Source organism: Zea mays, chromosome 3 (assembly GCF_902167145.1).
Source record: "Zea mays cultivar B73 chromosome 3, Zm-B73-REFERENCE-NAM-5.0, whole genome shotgun sequence".
NCBI lineage: Eukaryota > Viridiplantae > Streptophyta > Magnoliopsida > Poales > Poaceae > Zea > Zea mays.
In genome coordinates this window covers 218,101,689-218,121,976 of record NC_050098.1, presented here as the reverse complement: position 1 = coordinate 218,121,976, position 20,288 = coordinate 218,101,689, and positions in this window count along the sequence as shown.

The following is a 20,288-nucleotide window of genomic DNA, read 5'->3' as shown; positions in this document are numbered from 1 at the left end:
CTGTCGAGTCCTTGTTGACGTCCTCTTGCTTCCGTAAGGGGGCTGAGAGCCACCGTCGTCACAGAGTGCGCGGGGCGCCATCATTGCCTATCTGGCGGAGCGAGCCAGATGGGACGCCGGTCTTGTTCCCCGTGGCCTGAGTCAGCTTGGGGTAGGGTGATGATGGCGCCTCCTGTTGACGTGGCTGGTCTGCGCCCTAGGTTGGGCGATGTGGAGGCTCCTCCGAGGTCGAGATCGAGTCTGTCTTCCGTGGCCGAGGTCGAGTCCGAGCCCCTGGGTCGGGCGAGGCGGAGACCGTCAGCTCAGGCCAGGGCTGAGTCCGAGCCCTGGGGTCGGGCGGAGCGGTGTTCGTCGTCTTCCGGGGCTGAGCCCAAGTCCGAGCCCTGGGTCGGGCGGAGCGAAGTTCGCCGTCTTCCGGGGCTTAGCCCGAGTCCGAGCCCTGGGTCGGGCGGAGCGGAGTTCGCCGTCTTCCGGGGCTTAGCCCGAGTCCGAGCCCTGGTCAGGCGGAGCGGAGTTCGCCGTCTTCCGGGGCTTAGCCCGAGTCCGAGCCCTGGGTCGGGCGGAGCGGAGTTTCCTATGGTGCCTGAGGCCGGGCCTGACTGCCTGTCAGCCTCACTCTGTCGAGTGGCACAGCAGTCGGAGCGGCGCAGGCGGCGCTGTCCTTCTGTCAGGCCGGTCAGTGGAGCGGCGAAGTGACTGCGGTCACTTCGGCTCTGTCGTCTGGAGGACGCGCGTCAGGATAAAGGTGTCAGGCCACCTTTGCATTAAATGCCCCTGCGATTTGGTCGGTTGGTGTGGCGATTTGGCCAGGGTTGCTTCTTGGCGAAGACTGGGCCTCAGGCGAGCCGGAAGTATGTTCGTCGCTGGAGGGGGGCCTCGGGCGAGACGGAGATCCTCCGGGGTCGGCTGCCCTTGCCCGAGGCTGGGCTTGGGCGAGGCGTGATCGAGTCCCTCGAATGGACCGATCCCTGACTTAGTCGCACCCATCAGGCCTTTGCAGCTTTGTGCTGATGGGGGTTACCAGCTGAGAATTAGGAGTCTTGAGGGTACCCCTAATTATGGTCCCCGACAATACTAAAACTGAAAGGGAATTAGGCTTACACCTAGTCCCTAATTAATTTTGGTGGTTGAATTGCCCAACACAAATAATTGGACTAACTAGTTTGCCCAAGTGTATAGATTATACAGGTGTAAAAGGTTCACACTCAGCCAATAAAAGACCAAGTTTTGGATTCAACAAAGGAGCAAAGTGGGAACCGAAGGCCCTCTGGTCTGGAGCACCGGACTGTCCGGTGTACACCGGACAGTGTCCGGTGCACCGCCGGACAGTGTCCGGTGCACCAGAGGACTCCAGCTCAAACTTGCCACCTTCGGGAATTTCCAGAGGCACTCGCGCTATAATTCACCGGACTGTCCGGTGTACACCGGACAGTGTCCGGTGCGCCAAAGAGGAGCAGCCTCAGGAACTCGCCAGCTTCGGGAAACGCCAACGGCTAGTCCACTATAATTCACCGGACTGTCCGGTGTGCACCGGACTGTCCGGTGTGCACCGGACTGTCCGGTGTGCACCGGACTGTCCGGTGCAACTCCGGAGCAACGGCTATCTCCGCGCCAACGGCTACCTGCGGCGCATTAAATGCGCGCGCAGCGCGCGCAGAAGGCAGGCGCGCCCATACTGGCACACCAGACAAGGAACAGTGCATGTCCGGTGTGCACCGGACATCCAGGCGGGCCCACAAGTCAGAAGCTCCAACGGTCAGAATCCAACGGCAGTGATGACGTGGCAGGGGGCACCGGACTGTCCGGTGTGCACCGGACTGTCCGGTGCGCCATCGAACAGACAGCCTCCCAACGGCCACATTTGGTGGTTGGGGCTATAAATACCCCAACCACCCCACCATTCATTGCATCCAAGTTTTCCACTTCCCAACTACTACAAGAGCTCTAGTATTCAATTCTAGACACACCAAAGAGATCAAATCCTCTCCAAATTCCACACAACGCCATAGTGACTAGAGAGAGTGATTTGCTTGTGTTCTTTCGAGCTCTTGCGCTTGGATTGCTTTCTTCTTTCTTGATTCTTTCATTGCGATCAAACTCAATTGTAATTGAGGCAAGAGACACCAAACTTGTGGTGGTCCTTGTAGGAACTTTGTGTTCCAAGTGATTGAGAAGAGAAAGCTCACTCGGTCCGTGGGATCGTTTGAGAGAGGGAAGGGTTGAAAGAGACCCGGCCTTTGTGGCCTCCTCAACGGGGAGTAGGTTTGCAAGAACCGAACCTCGGTAAAACAAATCCGCGTGTCACACTCTTCATTTGCTTGCGATTTGTTTTGCGCCCTCTCTCGCGGACTCATTTCTTTATTACTAACGCTAACCCGGCTTGTAGTTGTGTTTATATTTGTAAATTTCAGTTTCGCCCTATTCACCCCCCCTCTAGGCAACTATCAATTGGTATCAGAGCCTGGTGCTTCATTAGAGCCTAACCGCTCGAAGTGATGTCGGGAGATCACGCCAAGAAGGAGATGGAGACCGACGAAAAGCCCACTACAAGCCACGGGAGCACTTCATCGGAAGAGTCCCACACCAAGAGGAGGGAGAAGAAGAAGAGCTCCTCCAACAAAGGGAAGGAGAAGAAATCTTCTTCTCACCACAAAGAGAAGAAGGAAAAATCTTCTTCCCACAAGCCGCTTCGGAGTGAGGACAAGCCAAAGAGGATGAGGAAAGTGGTCTACTACGAGACCGACACTTCATCAACATCGACCTCCGGCTCCGAAGCGCCCTCCGTAACTTCTAAACGCCAAGAGCGTAAGAAGTTTAGTAAGATCCCCCTACACTACCCTCGCATTTCTAAACATGCACCTTTACTTTCCGTCCCATTAGGCAAACCACCAACTTTTGATGGTGAAGATTATGCTAGGTGGAGTGATTTAATGCGATTTCATCTAACCTCACTCCACAAAAGTATATGGGATGTTGTTGAGTTTGGTGCACAGGTACCATCTGTAGGGGATAAGGAATATGATGAGGATGAGGTGGCCCAAATCGAGCACTTCAACTCTCAAGCGACAACAATACTCCTCGCCTCACTAAGTAGAGAGGAGTATAACAAAGTGCAAGGGTTGAAGAGCGCCAAGGAGGTTTGGGATGTGCTCAAAACCGCGCACGAGGGAGATGAGCTCACCAAGATCACCAAGCGGGAAACGATCGAGGGAGAGCTCGGTCGGTTCCGGCTTCGCAAAGGGGAGGAGCCACAACACATGTACAACCGGCTCAAGACCTTGGTGAACCAAGTGCGCAACCTCAGGAGCGTAAAGTGGGATGACCACGAAGTGGTTAAGGTTATTCTAAGATCTCTTATTTTTCTTAACCCTACTCAAGTTCAATTAATTCGTGGTAATCCAAGATATACAAAAATGACCCCCGAGGAAGTAATCGGGCATTTTGTAAGTTTTGAGTGCATGATCGAAGGCTCGAGGAAGATCAACGAGCTTGATGATCCATCTACATCCGAAGCTCAACCCGTCGCATTCAAGGCGATGGAAGAAAAGAAGGAGGAGTCTACACCAAGTAGACAACCAATCGACGCCTCCAAGCTTGACAATGAGGAAATGGCGCTCGTCATCAAGATCTTCCGCCAAATCCTCAAACAAAGGAGGGGGAAAGACTACAAGTCCCGCTCCAAGAAGGTTTGCTACAAATGTGGTAAGCCCGGTCATTTTATTGCTAAATGTCCTATATCAAGTGACAGTGACCGAAGCGACGACAAGAAGGGGAGAAGAAAGGAGAAGAAGAAGTACTACAAGAAGAAGGGCGGCGATGCCCATGTTTGTCGGGAGTGGGACTCCGACGAAAGCTCTAGCGACTCCTCCGACGACGAGGACGCCGCCAACATTGCCGTCACCAAGGGACTTCTCTTCCCCAACGTCGGCCACAAGTGCCTCATGGCAAAGGACGGCAAACGGAAGAAGGTTAAATCTAACTCCTCCACTAAATATGAGTCTTCTAGTGATGATAATGCTAGTGATGAGGAGGATAATTTGCGTTCCCTTTTTGCCAACCTTAACATAGCTCAAAAGGAAAAATTAAATGAATTGGTTAGTGCTATTCATGAAAAGGATGACCTTTTGGATTCCCAAGAGGACCTCCTTATTAAGGAAAATAAGAAGCATGTTAAGGTTAAAAAGGCTTATGCTCTTGAAATTGAGAAATGTGAAAAGTTATCTAGTGAGCTAAGCACTTACCGTGAGATGATTGACAACCTTAGGAATGAAAATGCTAGTTTAAATGCTAAGGTTGATTCTCATGTTTGCAATGTTTCAATTCCCAACCCTAGAGATAATAATGATGATTTGCTTGCTAGGATTGAAGAATTGAACATTTCTCTTGCTAGCCTTAGAATAGAAAATGAAAATTTAATTGCTAAGGCTAAAGATTTTGATGTTTGCAAAGTTACAATTTCCGATCTTAGAGATAAAAATGATATTCTTCATGCTAAGATTGTTGAACTTAATTCTTGCAAACCCTCTACATCTATTGTTGAGCATGTATCTATTTGTATTAGATGTAGAGATGTTGATGTTAATGCTATTCATGATCATATGGCTTTAATTAAACAACAAAATGATCATATAGCAAAACTAGATGCTAAAATTGCCGAGCACAACTTAGAAGATGAGAAATTTAAATTTGCTCGTAGCATGCTTTATAATGGGAGACGCCCGGGCATCAAGGATGGCATTGGCTTCCAAAGGGGAGACAATGTCAAAATTAATGCCCCTCCTAAAAGATTGTCCAACTTTGTTAAGGGCAAGGCTCCCATGCCTCAGGATAATGAGGGTTACATTTTGTACCTTGCCGGTTATCCCGAGAACAAAATTAGGAGAATTCATTCTAGGAAGTCTCACTCTGGTCCTAATCATGCTTTTATGTATAAGGGTGAGACATCTAGTTCTAGGCAACCAACCCGTGCCAAGTTGCCTAAGAAAACTCCTACTGTATCAAATGAACATAATCTTTCATTTAAAACTTTTGATGCATCTTATGTATTAACTAACAAATCCGGCAAGGTAGTTGCCAAATATGTTGGGGGCAAGCACAAGGGCTCCAAGACTTGTGTTTGGGTACCCAAAGTTCTTGTGTCTAATGCCAAAGGACCCAAAACCATTTGGGTACCTAAAGTCAAGAACTAAAATTGTTTTGTAGGTTTATGCATCCGGGGGCTCAAGTTGGATACTCGACAGCGGGTGCACAAACCATATGACAGGGGAGAAAAGGATGTTCTCCTCCTACGAGAAAAACCAAGATCCCCAACGAGCTATCACATTCGGGGATGGAAATCAAGGTTTGGTCAAAGGTCTTGGTAAAATTGTTATATCACCCGACCATTCTATTTCCAATGTTTTCCTTGTAGATTCATTAGATTACAATTTGCTTTCCGTATCTCAATTATGTCAAATGGGCTACAACTGTCTTTTCACTGATATAGGTGTCACTGTCTTTAGAAGAAGTGATGATTCAATAGCATTTAAGGGAGTGTTAGAGGGTTAGCTATACTTGGTAGATTTTGATAGAACTGAACTCGACACTTGCTTAATTGCTAAGACTAACATGGGTTGGCTCTGGCACCGCCGACTAGCCCATGTTGGGATGAAGAATCTTCAAAAACTTCTAAAGGGAGAACACATTTTAGGATTAACAAATGTTCATTTTGAGAAAGACAGGATTTGTAGCGCATGCCAAGCAGGGAAGCAAGTTGGTTCTCATCATCCACACAAGAACATCATGACGACCGACATGCCGCTTGAGCTACTCCACATGGATCTATTCGGCCCGATCGCTTACATAAGCATCGGCGGGAGTAAGTACTGTCTGGTTATTGTGGATGATTATTCTCGCTTCACTTGGGTATTCTTTTTGTAGGAAAAATCTCAAACCCAAGAGACCTTAAAGGGATTCTTGAGACGGGCTCAAAATGAGTTCGGCTTAAGGATCAAGAAAATTAGAAGCGACAACGGGACGGAGTTCAAGAACTCTCAAATTGAAGGCTTCCTTGAGGAGGAGGGCATCAAGCATGAGTTCTCCTCTCCCTACACCCCTCAACAAAATGGTGTAGTGGAAAGGAAGAATCGAACTCTATTGGACATGGCTAGAACCATGCTTGATGAGTACAAGACTTCGGATCGGTTTTGGGCAGAGGCGGTCAACACCGCTTGCTATGCCATCAACCGGTTGTATCTACACCGAATCCTCAAGAAGACATCATACGAACTCCTAACCGGTAAAAAGCCCAACATTTCATATTTTAGAGTCTTTGGTAGCAAATGCTTTATTCTTGTTAAAAGAGGTAGAAAATCTAAATTTGCTCCTAAGACTGTAGAAGGCTTTTTACTAGGGTATGATTCAAACACAAGGGCATATAGAGTCTTCAACAAGTCCACTGGACAAGTTGAAGTTTCTTGTGACGTTGTGTTTGATTAGACTAACGGCTCTCAAGTAGAGCAAGTTGATCTTGATGAGATAGGTGAAGAAGAGGCTCCGTGCATCGCGTTAAGGAACATGTCCATAGGGGATGTGTGTCCTAAGGAATCCGAAGAGCCTCCAAATGCACAAGATCAACCGTCCTCCTCCACGCAAGCATCTCCACCAACTCAAAATGAGGATGAAGCTCAAGCTGATGAAGAAGAAGATCAATCAAATGAGCCACCTCAAGATGACGGCAATGATCAAGGGGGAGATGCAAATGATCAAGAAAAGGAGGATGAGCAAGAACCAAGGCCGCCACACCCAAGAGTCCACCAAGCAATCCAACGAGATCACCCCGTCGACACCATCCTCGGCGACATTCATAAGGGGGTAACTCCTCGATCTCGTGTTGCCCATTTTTGTGAACATTACTCGTTTGTTTCCTCTATTGAGCCACACAGGGTAGAGGAAGCACTCCAAGATTCGTATTGGGTGGTGGCGATGCAAGAGGAGCTCAACAACTTCACTAGGAATGAGGTATGGCATTTAGTTCCACGTCCTAACCAAAATGTTGTAGGAACCAAATGGGTCTTCCGCAACAAGCAAGATGAGTATGGTGTGGTGACAAGGAACAAAGCTCGACTTGTGGCCAAGGGATACTCCCAAGTCGAAGGTTTGGATTTCGGTGAAACCTATGCACCCGTAGCTAGGCTTGAGTCAATTCGTATATTATTAGCCTATGCTACTTACCATGGCTTTAAGCTTTATCAAATGGACGTGAAAAGTGCCTTCCTCAATGGACCAATCAAGGAAGAGGTCTATGTTGAGCAACCTCCCGGCTTTGAAGACAGTGAGTACCCTAACCATGTCTATAAGCTCTCTAAGGCGCTTTATGGGCTCAAGCAAGCCCCAAGAGCATGGTATGAATGCCTTAGAGATTTCCTTATTGCTAATGGCTTCAAAGTCGGTAAAGCCGATCCTACTCTATTCACTAAAACTCTTGAAAATGATTTATTTGTATGCCAAATTTATGTTGATGATATCATATTTGGGTCTACTAACGAATCTACTTGTGAGGAATTTAGTAGGATCATGACACAGAAATTCGAGATGTCAATGATGGGGGAGTTGAAGTATTTTCTAGGATTCCAAGTCAAACAACTCCAAGAGGGCACCTTCATTAGCCAAACGAAGTACACTCAAGACATTCTAACCAAGTTTGGAATGAAGGATGCCAAACCCATCAAGACACCCATGGGAACAAATGGGCATCTCGACCTCGACACGGGAGGTAAGTCCGTGGATCAAAAGGTATACCAGTCGATGATAGGTTCTTTACTCTATTTATGTGCATCTCGACCGGATATTATGCTTTCCGTATGCATGTGTGCAAGATTCCAAGCCGACCCTAAGGAAGCTCACCTTACAGCCGTAAAACGAATCTTGAGATATTTGGCTTATACTCCTAAGTTTGGGCTTTGGTATCCTAGGGGATCCACATTTGATTTGATTGGTTATTCGGATGCCGATTGGGCGGGGTGCAAAATCAATAGGAAGAGCACATCGGGGACTTGCCAGTTCTTGGGAAGATCCTTGGTGTCTTGGGCTTCAAAGAAGCAAAATTCGGTTGCTCTTTCCACCGCCGAAGCCGAGTATATTGCCGCAGGCCATTGTTGCGCGCAATTGCTTTGGATGAGGCAAACCCTGCGGGACTACGGTTACAAATCAACCAAAGTCCCTTTGCTATGTGATAATGAGAGTGCAATCAAAATGGCCGACAATCCCGTTGAGCATAGCCGCACTAAGCACATAGCCATTCGGTATCATTTTCTTAGGGATCACCAACAAAAGGGAGATATCGAGATTTCTTACATTAATACTAAAGATCAATTAGCCGATATCTTTACCAAGCCACTTGATGAACAATCTTTTAACAAACTTAGGCATGAGCTCAATATTCTTGATTCCCGCAATTTCTTTTGCTAAATTGCACACATAGCTCATTTATATACCTTTGATCATGTCTCTTTCATGTGCTATGACTAATATGTTTTCAAGTCTATCTCAAACCAAGTCATAGGTATATTGAAAGGGAATTGGAGTCTTCGGCGAAGACAAAGGCTTCCACTACGTAACTCATCCTTCGCCGTCACTCCAAGCAACTCTCCACTCAAAGCATGAGCATCAAAGAAAAGGACTTTGTCTTTGGGGGAGAGAGCAAGAGCCCAAAGCAAAAGGACCGGACTTCGTCTTTGGTATAATCTTAACTCATTTATTTATGACCAAAGGGGAAGATAGCACTTAAAGGGCTCTAATGATTCCGTTTTTGGCGATTCATGCCAAAAAGGGGGAGAAATGAGCCCAAAGCAAAAGGACCGCACCACCACCAATTTCAAAAACTTCGTGTTTCCTAGAATATTATCAATTGGTTTTCCTATTGTGTTCAAAAGGGGGAGAAAGTAGTATTTCAAAATATTATATCAAAACCCTCTTGAACACTAAGAGGAGGATCTCATTTAGGGGGAGTTTTGTTTAGTCAAAGGAAAAGCATTTGAAACAGGGGGAGAAAATTTCAAATCTTGAAAATGCTTTGCAAAAATCTTATTCATTTACCTTTGACTATTTGCAAATGAACTTTGAAAATGGTTTACAAAAGAGTTTGCAAAAACAAAACATGTGGTGCAAACGTGGTCCAAAATGTTATATAAGAAAGAAACAATCCATGCATATCTTGTAAGTATTTATATTGGCTCAATTCCAAGCAACCTTTACACTTACATTATGCAAACTAGTTCAATTATGCACTTCTATATTTGCTTTGGTTTGTGTTGGCATCAATCACCAAAAAGGGGGAGATTGAAAGGGAATTAGGCTTACACCTAGTCCCTAATTAATTTTGGTGGTTGAATTGCCCAACACAAATAATTGGACTAACTAGTTTGCCCAAGTGTATAGATTATACAGGTGTAAAAGGTTCACACTCAGCCAATAAAAAGACCAAGTTTTGGATTCAACAAAGGAGCAAAGTGGGAACCGAAGGCCCTCTGGTCTGGAGCACCGGACTGTCCGGTGTACACCGGACAGTGTCCGGTGCACCGCCGGACAGTGTCCGGTGCACCAGAGGACTCCAGCTCAAACTTGCCACCTTCGGGAATTTCCAGAGGCACTCGCGCTATAATTCACCGGACTGTCCGGTGTTCACCGGACAGTGTCCGGTGCGCCAAAGAGGAGCGGCCTCAGGAACTCACCAGCTTCGGGAAACGCCAACGGCTAGTCCACTATAATTCACCGGACTGTCCGGTGTGCACCGGACTGTCCGGTGCAACTCCGGAGCAACGGCTATCTCCGCGCCAACGGCTACCTGCGGTGCATTAAATGCGCGCGCAGCGCGCGCAGAAGGCAGGCGCGCCCATACTGGCACACCGGACAAGGAACAGTGCATGTCCGGTGTGCACCGGACACCCAGGCGGGCCCACAAGTCAGAAGCTCTAACGGTCAGAATCCAACGGCAGTGATGACGTGGCAGGGGGCACCGGACTGTCCGGTGTGCACCGGACTGTCCGGTGCGCCATCGAACAGACAGCCTCCCAACGGCCACATTTGGTGGTTGGGGCTATAAATACCCCAACCACCCCACCATTCATTGCATCCAAGTTTTCCACTTCCCAACTACTACAAGAGCTCTAGTATTCAATTCTAGACACACCAAAGAGATCAAATCCTCTCCAAATTCCACACAACGCCATAGTGACTAGAGAGAGTGATTTGCTTGTGTTCTTTCGAGCTCTTGCGCTTGGATTGCTTTCTTCTTTCTTGATTCTTTCATTGCGATCAAACTCAATTGTAATTGAGGCAAGAGACACCAAACTTGTGGTGGTCCTTGTAGGAACTTTGTGTTCCAAGTGATTGAGAAGAGAAAGCTCACTCGGTCCGTGGGATCGTTTGAGAGAGGGAAGGGTTGAAAGAGACCCGGCCTTTGTGGCCTCCTCAACGGGGAGTAGGTTTGCAAGAACCGAACCTCGGTAAAACAAATCCGCGTGTCACACTCTTCATTTGCTTGCGATTTGTTTTGCGCCCTCTCTCGCGGACTCATTTCTTTATTACTAACGCTAACCCGGCTTGTAGTTGTGTTTATATTTGTAAATTTCAGTTTCGCCCTATTCACCCCCCTCTAGGCGACTATCAAAAACAACCACACAAGATTTAGGTTCAAATCCACCACATAGATGCACACAATGTCCATCTTACTACTATTGCAATATTTTAACATCTCACTACTACTGTCCATCATATGATACTACTTCATATGCCTCTATTATACTATTGACTGTCCACTAGTGTATAATGTATAGATCTTCGCTTGTATGGATTGTCCACATTTGGTTTGCAATAGAACATTACACAAGGAGACAAACAGAATGAATATCAACTACTCAGAGACCATATTCTTGGCAATGGCACCTGCATTATTCCTACATATATATGCGCACCAATTGTGCTCGATCTCCATCTTCCTACACATATATATGCACACCAAAAGACCAAGAACTAACAGAGGCAGAAATACGACGGTGGGTGTGAAGCTCGCCGACGACGCGGACGGGGGCTAGGGAGCACCGCCGGACACAACTGCTTTGCTAAGTGCCTGAAGCACTCAGCAAAGCCTGGAAAACACTCGGCGAAGTCATTACCGAGTGTGACACTCGACAAATAAGTCTCGGTGAACTGTACATCGACAACGACTTCTTTGTCGAGTACTTTTTGTCGGGCACTCGGCAAAGAAAAGTCGTCGTCACGGCGCCAAGCGACGGTGACAGAGACTATGTCGTGTGCCACCGTGACACTCGGCAAAGGCTCCCTCTTTGCGCTTTCTATACCAGCAATCGACAAAAAAGAACACCGTGGGCCCCTTTGGCAGTTCCTTTGCCGAGTGTATTAGGTGGCACTCCGCAAAGGTTCCGTCTTTGCTGAGTGCTAGCTGGCCAAGCTCTCGGCAATGGGAGCACCAGTGGGCCCCTTTGCTAGCCCCTTTGCTGAGTGCACTTGGTGGCACTCGGCAAAGGTTGCTTGTTTACCGAGTGTCACAACCACAACACTCGGCAAAGAAACTTTACCGGTTCTCAGGTGTGCCTTCTTTGCCGAGTGATATGGTCATGGTACTCAGCAAAGTACCTCTTTGCTGAGTGTTATACTTGGTAAAGTGACAAGAATACCTCTTTTTATTTGTTTTTGCTATTCCAGGTACCTCTGTACGCCCTCCTCCATATGCTCCACCTCTGTATGGAGCACCTTCTTATGCTCCATATGCTCCACCTCTGTGTGGAGCACCTCATCCATATGCTCCACCTCTGTATGGAGCACCTCCTCCAATTGCACCTTTATCTGTTGGATCTGAAAACCAAGCCGAGTAAAATCCCGTACCGAAGGAAAAAGTGTCCAAAAAGGCTAGATTGGACGATCGTCGGCGAGGAAAAGTTGGTGAGTGAAGCATTTCTCATTTATTTTAATATTGATTTTTAGTTTACTTATATTATAGGCTTTATTGTTCGTTAATGGTTGGATTATGCATTCTAATGATCCAATCTCCGGCAATAATAAGAGTGGATCAAGTTTCTGTGGCCAAATAGTGGCAACATATAACTCCACCTCCAACCCTCGCCGTCATCAAACCACCAAGCAACTTAAAGATCATTGTGGCACCTACAACCGAGAGGTGACCAAGTTCAATGGACAATACCTCCAAGAAGAAAGGTTGTGTCAGAGAGGAGCAGACGATGCAATGGTCATGGAGGCAGCAATGTCGAGGTTCGAGGGTAAAATGGGGCATCCATTTAAGCGCCATCACTGGTGGCAGGTTGTTCGCCACGAGCCCAAGTGGTCAGCAAAGCATGGTCTTGGTAGTGGATCTGATGCGACCGCGAATAAAAGAACCACACTCGGAGTCTCTGGTGAATATAGTTCTAGAGGCATTGAAGACACTAAGGAGGAAGTGCCCCGAGCAGTGGGGCGTGATAGGGCAAAGGTCTTTGTGCGAAAGACAAAGACGAAGGAGAAAGGGAAGGAAGCCACGAGCAACGGATCAACAAGTGAAGCATTCAAAATGAAGAACTTGTGGGATTAGTGAAGGTCAAGCTTTTGAAGCAATGGAACATCCTAAAGGGTCGAACAACAAGGGATGCAGACCCGGCTGAAAGACGTATCCATGCTAGGGACGTAAAGATGGTCTAAAAAGAACTTGGTCTGGTAGATGGCGAAGAAGAGGAACCGGAAGCAGAACGTGAAGAGGAGGAAGACGAGGATAAGATCGTGGAGTCCGATTAGAGTTATGTAATTTTATTAATTATCATGTAATTTTATTTTAATTATTATGCACTGTTGGGGCGAAGGCAAAGGCGCCACCCCTCGCTCGAAGTCTTCGCTGATAACCGCTGGTCAGACAGGGACAGAGCAGGCAGGGACACCCTTCGCTTGATCGGCACTAGACGAAGACCGGCGACGAAGTCATCCCACAGTGCGGCCTCGTCCGGCTCAGAGGCCCACGGGGCGCTCCGGTCCATTGTAACGGGCCCTGCGTGGCCGCCGCGAGTTACGGGCCTGATCTGTAAAGGCACCCCTGTAATTACAGTCTGTAACCCCACTTTATGGGAATATTCTGGGGATAACCTAGGTAGCTGAGGGCACATGCGTCCTTAGCTCAAGGCGCTGGGCGCTCAGGTACCTATAAATACCCCTGTACAGTGCCCGTGGGAGGCCAGATGAACAGAGCTATTGCCTCCTAGCATGTAACCCTATTGTCACCACCATTCACCCTTGTTGGCCTCCTTGCGTTTGAGAGCAAGTTCCAACATTTGGCGCCCACCGTTCGTGCTACGACAAAACCACCCGCGATGGCACCCAAGAGAGCTAACCCGAAGGCTGACGAGGCTGCGAAGGCAGCACTGCTTGCCGCAAGAAAGGGCAAGACCCTCGCCCTCACCCAATCCACCCACTAAGAGCCCACTGAAGACAATGTTCCCAGCACCTGCGAAGACGACACCCTCCGCACCTGCGGGCACGAAGGACAATCGCAGCCGCCCCCAGTCTTCGCCCCACTGGAAGGCGCGGACCTCACCGAGGACGGCGAGGTCCTCGGCGTCTCAACAGAAGAACAGCTACAGCTGCGCGTCCTGCGCCTCAAGAACCGCAATCTCCAGAGGCAGAAAGAGATACTGGAGGCCAAGCGCCAGCGTGTGTCCGCACTAGCCAAGGTGCGGCAAATGATACGCGACGAGGAGCAGAAGGCCCAAGACCTCGAGCGCGAGATCGCGCTGATGCAGCGCGAAGGCCACCTTGGCCTACAGCAAGAGCCACCCCTCCAGCAGCGCGCACAACCGGAAGACACGCGCGAAGGCCACCTCGGCCTGTAGCATGGCCCACCCCTGCAACACCGAGCGCAGCCGGAGAACCCGCGTTTCCCCCAGCATGACTACACCTTCCAGCACGACGCGCCATTCCAAGGGGTCAACTACCTCGACGAGCGAAGTCCCCTGGCGCCACACCTGCAAGTGACGCCTTGGCCAGCTAACTTCCGAGCAGGGACCTATCCCAAGTACAACGGCAGCACCGACCCGGCGCAATACATAATGAGTTATCAGGTCGCCGTTGCATCCGCCGGAGGGGACGACGCCACAATGGCGAAGTCTTTCATCATCGCCCTAGAGGGCCCAGCACTCACCTGGTTCACCAGATTGCCTCCGCTGTCCATTGATTCATGGAGAAGTCTCAGGGACAAGTTCCTGCTCAACTTCCAAGGGTACCGCCCAGACACCGACGCCTTGGCCGAGCTCTCGCTTTGCAAGCAGCTGGAAAAGGAGACTCTGCGGGAGTATTACCGCAAATTCTTAACACTCAAGTCACAGCTGCCCTCCGTCGATGATCAGATCGCTATCCACTACGCCATCAGTGGCCTTCGGGCCGGCGTCCTCTACAGCCACTGTATCAGAGATCCACCCAAGAACCTCCAGGAGCTATATCAGCTCTTTGAAAAATATGCCAAATCCGAAGAGCTCCACCAGCGCAAGGTTGAGTCACAGCGGAAACCCAAAGATGCCTCGCAGTCCAGCCGCACGTGGACGAGGACTCCGCAGCCAGACTCCGGTCGAGATGGCCGCAGTCAGCAGCAAGTGCACAACATCGCCAACCAGCAGCCTGCTGCTGACCCCCCTCGTCGCCAGGAATATCCCCCCAGGGCCGCGGAAATGGAACTTGTGGCAGGGGCCGAGGGCGCGCACAGCCGCCACGCCGATTCTACTGTCTTTTCCACGGCGAAGACTGCGCCCACCAAACCAAAGACTGCCCCGAAACGAAGGCCACCAGAGACAGAATGGCGCGGGCGCAGCCAGCCGACAATCCCAGAATTGTCGCGCATAATTACCAGCCACCCCCTCCACCATATATCCACGCTCCCGCCCCGCACCCACCGCACCACGCTTACCAACACCATCATGAAGTACAAATCGTACCTCCTCCACCCCCACCACCACACCAGCAACATCAAAACATCCCCCATGCCCCAAAGCAGGAAGACTTCGCCGATCAACCATATCGCGGAGTCATTCACATGATAACAGGGGGGTCCAGCACTGACTTCGACACCAAGCGGCAGAAGCGGGACCACTACCGCAGCATCAACCATGTCGCCGTCACTGGCCCAGTCGTGCAGACAAAGTGGTCCCACATACCGCTAACCTTCGACGCACGAGATGTCGACCTGCGCAGCGCCCCCCACATCGACGCTATGGTCATCAATTGCAGCGTGGCAGGCTGGGACTTACACAAAGTCCTAGTCGACAACGGCAGTCAGGCGGACATCATCTTCCTCCACGCCTTCGACCGCATGGGAATAAGCCACAGCCTGCTCAAGCCTTCGGACAACCCGCTGTATGGCTTCGGCGGCAAGGGCACCTTTCCCGTTGGCAAAATAGAGTTGCCCCTCTCCTTCGGTGTAGCACCCAATGCCCGAAGTGAGCAAGTAACCTCCGATATAGTCGACATGGTATATCCATACAACGCCATCATGGGCCGGGGCTCCATCAATAAGTTCGAAGCTGCCATCCACGGACTGTACCTATGTATGAAGATACCAGGTCCGCTAGGCGCCATTACGATCTACGGCAACCAGCAGACAGCGCGCAACATAGAGCGGGACTTCGTGCCTGGTCAGAGGAACGTGCACTGTCTCACGACCCAGCGTGAGGTCCCTGCGCCCGCCAGCCTAACCGATAAGCAGCACGACAAGGCACAATTGCAGAGCCAAGACGGGACCAAGACTGTCCCACTCGATCAGGCCACGCCCAAGCAGACAGTCACTATCAGCGAAGACCTTACCTCACATGAAGAAGAGAAGCTTCTCTGCTGCCTGGCCAAGAATAAAGATGTCTTTGCCTGGTCCGCCCTCGACCTGGTCGGAGTCAGCCGATCCATAATTGAGCACAGCTTGGGAATTGACCCTTCGGTGCGACCAAAAAAGCAAAGGCTTCGCAAAATGTCCGACGAAAAGACAGAGGCCGCCAAGGCGGAGGTGCACCGCCTCCTAGAAGCTAAATTCATCGAGCCAGTGGCTTACCCCACGTGGCTCTCCAATGTTGTAATGGTGCAGAAAAAAAGCGGGAAATGGCGAATGTGCATAGACTTCACCAGTCTCAATAAGGCCTGCCCAAAGGACAATTTCCCGTTGCCACGGATCGACAAAATAGTCGATAGCGCGGCCGGATGCGAGGTCCTGTCACTCCTCGACTGCTTCTCCGGCTATCACCAGATATACATGAAGGAGGAAGACAAGGCTAGCACCAGCTTTATAACACCCTTCGGCACTTATTGCTTCATCAGAATGCCGGAGGGACTCAAGAATGCTGGGTCCACCTTCTCCAGACTCCCCAAAATAGTACTCGAAGGGCAGGTTGGCAGAAATATATTTACATATGTGGACGACATCGTCGTCGCCAGCAAGAATAAGGAGGACCATCTCGCCGACCTCGCCGAGACATTCGCGAACATGCGAGATGCACGACTCCGCCTAAACCCGGAAAAGTGCGTATTCGGTGTTCGCCAGGGCAAGATATTGGGCTACCTGGTGTCACACCGCGGCATCGAGGCCAACCCAACCAAGATCCAGGCCATCGTAGACATGTCGCCTCCGCAGTCCGCCACGGACGTCCAGCGTCTGACAGGCAGATTGGCCGCTCTCAATAGATTCATCTCCAGGTCCGCCGAGCGAAGTCTCCCCTTCCTCAAAACACTCCGCGGTGCAAAAGACTTCGCCTGGGGACCGGAGCAAGCAGCGGCCTTCGCCTCACTAAAACAGTACTTGTCGGAGCTGGCCATCCTCACAAGCCCCGACTCCTCGCTCCCCCTACTGCTCTATGTCGCGGCTTTGCCGCACGCGGTCAGCGCGGCACTAGTGCAGGAGCAGACAGTTGAGGGTGCGGTTAGACAGTGCCCTGTTTACTATGTCTCCGAGGTACTGACACCGTCCAAGTGCAACATGACAGAGCTGGAGAAGATCGCCTACGCAGTCGTTATGTCCTCGTGCAAGCTGCGCCATTACTTTGAAGCATTCAAGGTCCGAGTCACCTCAGACAGGGGACTTGGCGAACTCTTCAGAAACCCGGAGGCATCGGTGAGGATTGCCAAGTGGGCAGCCGAACTATCCGGCTACCACATCAGCTTCGAGCCCAGGACAGCCATCAAGTCACAAGTCCTGGCAGACTTCGTCGTCGACTGGACTGGGCCAATAACACAGCCAGACCCGTCCACAGAGAAGGTTTGGACTATCCATTGCGACGGCGCATGGTGCCATGGGGGGGCAGGCGTCGCTGCAGTCGTCACCTCACCAGCCGGAGTCAAACACAGATATGCAGCACGCCTCAGCTTCGCTCTGGAATCCGACAGATGCACAAACAATATAGCAGAGTATGAAGCGGTTATCCTCGGCCTCCGCAAGCTAAGGGCCCTCGGAGTCACCACATGTATCATCAAAACAGACTCCAAGGTAGTTGCCGGCCAGGTCGAGAAAGACTACGCAGCAAAAGACCCCGCGCTCATGCAATACCTAGCGGCCATCCGAAGTCTCGAGAGACAGTTCAAGGGATTCACCTTGCAGCATGTGGATAGGGCCAAGAACGAGGAGGCCGACGCATTGGCCAAGGCCGCCGCCAGGGGCGAGTCCTTGCCCTCCGACGTATTCTTTCACATCATCGGCACGCCAGCCGTCCGGAGCCCCGAAGGGCTCCAAATAACTAATGACAGCGAGGGCCACCGCATAGTCAACCTAATCATGACCGAGGACTGGCGGGCACCAATAACCCTGTTCCTACAGGGGTACTATCATCCAACCGACGTCAGCGAGGCCAAGCGCCTCAGACATCGAAGCCGGGACTTCGCACTGATTGAGGGCCAACTTTACAAGAAAGGGGTCAGTCAGCCAATGCTTAAGTGCGTCACTGAAACCGAAGGCATGCAGATCCTACGTGAAGTCCACAGTGGCACGTGCGGCTCGCACGCAGGGCCAAGGGCCCTAGCTGCCAAGGTGATCCGCCAAGGGTTTTACTGGCCCGCAATGATCTGCGCCGCAAATCGGGTCACAAGGTCCTGCGAAGCCTGCCAGAAGTTTTCTCCTTGGTCAGGCAACCCCTCACAGTATACAAAGCTGATTGCCCATACATGGCCTCTCCAGCGCTGGGGCCTGGACATTGTCGGGCCCCTGCCCACCGCTCAGGGGAACCTTAAGTTCGCCTTCGTAGCCGTCGAATACTTCACCAAATGGATCGAAGCGAGGGCTGTTTCTACAATCACATCAAAGACTGCCCAAAAATTCTTCTGGCAGAACATTGTTTGCCGCTTCGGAGTACCCTCCGAGCTAACAGTTGACAACGGCAAGCAGTTTGACAACCAGGACTTCAAGGATTTTTGTTTCTCCATTGGCACCAAGCTAGCCTTCGCTTCAGTTTATCATCCGCAGTCCAACAGGGTCGTGGAACGCGCCAATGGGAAGATCTTCACAGCTGTCAAGAAGATGCTCCTTGATGAAAAGAAGGGCAGATGGACCGACTTGTTACCTGAGGCAGTCTGGGCACTAAACACGACTGAATGCAGGGCTACTGGGTTTACTCCCTTCCGCCTTCTATACGGATCGGAGGCCATGACCCCACAAGAAATAAAGCATGGGTCCCCGCGAACGGTTCCGTCAGCCGTCCCCGACGTGGACGAGCCAACTTCAAAAGATCTCATTGACGGAGACCGGGTCTTCGCCCTGCAGGCCCTAAACAAATACCAAGCCTAGACCAAAGCATGGCGCGACCACGCAGTCATCCCGAGGGAGTTCAGCGAAGGGGACCTCGTACTCGTCCGAACAGCTCAGACGGAGTCCAGGGGCAAGCTGGAGCCCAAGTGGGAGGGCCCCTTTATAGTCAAGACAAAAGCTTCCCCCAGCGCCTACAGGCTCACAACGCCAAACGGCGAGGACCTGGAGCACTCCTGGAACATCGACAACCTCCGCAAATTTTTTGTTTAACTCATCGGGGCTGATTCTGCCCTTGTAATTCGCCAAAAACAATCTTGTACCGGCCCGCACCCTTTTCCTCCCGGGGGGTGAGGTTTTTAACGAGGCGGAGCCATGTAATATATGTGTGAAAAATCCCCCGCAAAAACATGCGTCGAAAAAAGACCGCGACGACGGTCTTCGACATTCGACCAATTCGAGGTCACCGCGAGGCTAAGCGCTAGCCACCCTCGCGTGCGACAAATCCGCGCAGAAGTCGCCTAAGGGTGCAGCCGGACTAGCACAACAAGTGCGAAAAAACCCAAAGTCTACCACGAAGACTATCCGCGCAGAAGTCGCCTAAGGGTGCAGCCGGACTAGCACAACAAGTGCGAAAAAACCAAAGTCTCTCGTGAAGACTATCCGCGCAGAAGTCGCCTAAGGGTGCAGCCGGACTAGCACAACAAGTGCGAAAAAACCAAAGTCTCTCGCGAAGACTATCCGCGCAGAAGTCGCCTAAGGGTGCAGCCGGACTAGCACAACAAGTGCGAAAAAACCGAAGTCTCTCGCGAAGACTATCCGCGCAGAAGTCGCCTAAGGGTGCAGCCGGACTAGCACAACAAGTGCGAAAAAACCGAAGTCTACCGCGAAGACTATCCGCGCAGAAGTCGCCTAAGGGTGCAGCCGGACTAGCACAACAAGTGCGAAAAAACCGAAGTCTATCGTGAAGACTATCCACGCAGAAGCCGCCTAAGGGCGCAGCCGAACTAGTACAACAAAAGCAGAAACAACAGCATCAAACCGTCCGCGCTAAGACCGACTATAATCACACCAGCACAGCATAACAAAACATACCAGACAAAGTACACAACGCCTTCGCAGGCACAGGCAAGCGAGGGCACACGACTTCATCGTACAAGCCTTTACACATATACAAACGAGGGCGCCACACTCTACATCGGCTCAACCTTAGGAATAATTCCCATCTCCCTATAATTAAATAACATTATCCTAAGCTCCTCACCCGCAAAAAGACTTCGCAGTTCCCCTTCCCCTGTACTCGCGGCGGCCGGCAAAGACAACAGTTCCTGCCGACCAGCCCTACTCACACGAAGCCGAGCCCCTTCCTCCGTGCTAACCCTATGCTTTGCAACCGCCCTTCGTCGTCGGCACCCGGTGCTAGGACCTGGCACGACGGACGCGTCCGCGGCGTGTGGCGTAGCCTCCGCCGCAGCCACGTCCAAGGCCGCAAAATAATCCAAGTCCTCCTCCGACGACTCCTCAGTCCACTCAACCGAGCTCCCAGAGT